This window comes from Meleagris gallopavo, chromosome Z (genome assembly GCF_000146605.3).
Source record: "Meleagris gallopavo isolate NT-WF06-2002-E0010 breed Aviagen turkey brand Nicholas breeding stock chromosome Z, Turkey_5.1, whole genome shotgun sequence".
In the NCBI taxonomy this organism is placed as follows: Eukaryota; Metazoa; Chordata; class Aves; order Galliformes; family Phasianidae; genus Meleagris; species Meleagris gallopavo.
In genome coordinates, this window is record NC_015041.2 from 23,186,068 (window position 1) to 23,188,236 (window position 2,169).

The following is a 2,169-nucleotide window of genomic DNA, read 5'->3' on the forward strand; positions in this document are numbered from 1 at the left end:
TTTACTCTTTAAGGCTGACAATGTAAAAATTCTAAGTGGTGAAGGAATACTAAGCCAATATATTGAATTGCTGCAAAAGCAAAAATAAGGCAAAGCACTTATTTCAAATCAATTACATGCTAATCATACCCTCTAATAGAGGCTCCTGCTTAGTGATTAATGCAGAAAAAATACAGGCATTGCAATGAGTGAGCATCTGACAGAAGTCTCTTAACAGATGGTCACAGAGATACTTGGTCTCCACTGAGCTCAAAAGTCAGAGAAACGTTCGCTAATTTTTAAGTGCAATTCAATTCAGCCATTCTTATCTGTTCTTAATTGAGTTAGTAGGAAGTATACATACTGACATTTGTTTCTTGCAGTCAATTAAAAAAAAATAAAATTGAACAGATGCATGTTCTAAAATTTCTGCATTGTAAGCACAGGAAGTTTCAGGGCGTGATCAAATATTTTGAAATCGATGCCATCTTCAATTGTTCGCTAAACACTCTGTGAACATCTAACTGCTGCAACAACAGTTTGCATAAAAGCTAAAGGGAAGACCATACATTAAAGCTAGAGTAAAGCACAATTGTCAAATAAGCATGTGCCTTCATTTCTCCAGCAAAGTGCTTTTCTCAAGGAAAAAGAATATACTCATGACCACTTGCCTTTCTTCTGCTTCTGCTTAGCACTGCTATGGGCAGCTCTGGTTCTACCTGTACATCTCAATTCATTACCACCTCCTTCCACCTTGTCTTTACTACAAGTTTTTTTGTAGTTCTGCAGCATTATCCTGGGATACTGCTTTGGTCCACTCCCTCCAGTGCTTTCCCATCCCCTCACTTCATGCTGCAGCTCTGCTCTGGTCTCATTCCAGCACTAATCAGGCTATTTCCCTGTTGTAGGAAAAAGTGATGTTACATTTTAAAATATCTTCCTCCTTCAATTTGAGATTCAGGCTAAAATTTCCAACCCTACTGCTGTGCTGTAATGGCAAGCTCCTTTGCATGAGAGACAGCCTCTGCAGTTTTTGCTGTCAGCAACAACTATCATGTCATTATCAAACTCAATTAAAAGAAAAAAAAGCACCTTTCTTTTCATCCTTGCTCTGTCATATATTCTTTAACAAAGAATATATTCAACAACTTTTAAAGGTACATGGGTTTCTTTGATTTTTGCATGGCAGACCCTAAGCCAAATTGCATTTATTTTTGTAGCATTCATGTTCTAGCTCTAGATCACACTTCCAGGGACAGACACCCAAGGAATCTCAGCAGGTTACTGCCAGAGATCTTCCTATTAGATTAAATTAAAAAACAACTTCCATTGCAGCATTAGATTCCTCCCCTCTACTGCTCCACCAAAAATTTGCACCCAAAGGAGAATTTTCTGCAGCATCTGAAGAAGCAGAACAAGATACTCCATGAAATCTCCTCTAGCAATGCCAATGTAATTTATGTGGAAGGCAACTGAGTGCTCCTGTGATGAATGCCAGTAGAAGACAGACAGACAATCTTCCCCAGTTTCTCAATAAATATTTAACAGCAGATGCTCGTAAGGAGGTTTCATATTACTAAGGCTTCATTACTTTTACACACCATGCTACAGGCCATTTCCTGGAATATGTAAAGCACTATACTAAATAATTAAAATGAGATTGTCCTCTTCAAAATAAGCCAGACACACTTGGTGATTCAGCTACATGACTTTCCTGGGTGTGTTTGCATACTCACTATCTTGCAAAATTTTATCATTTATAAACAGCTTCTCACAGCCATTAGGATGGATTATTTATTCATACTTGCGCATCTATTTCAGGCTCTAACTGCAATACAAAAACATATACAAAACATTTTTAATGTACTAAAGCAGGGTACCTAACCAGGCCTCCACCCACAGATCTCATTATCTACTGAAAACATGGACCTCCCAGGGTACCTTCTTGACATCAAACAACAATTAGCAAGACTCTATTGTTTTGCGACGGCTTTTCCTCAGAAATCACCCCTTTCCCTGCAGACATACTGCTGAAGTCACAGCTCTGTACAGTCCTGAATGGGACCTGCCTGACTACAAAACAGAAGGAACTGTCCTCGGCAAAGGACTCCCTCCATCTTCTGCTTCAAAACTTGCTCCTTTCCCCCTCACAGGCTCCTGAAATCCAGATTCACTGGAGCAACCTTATTT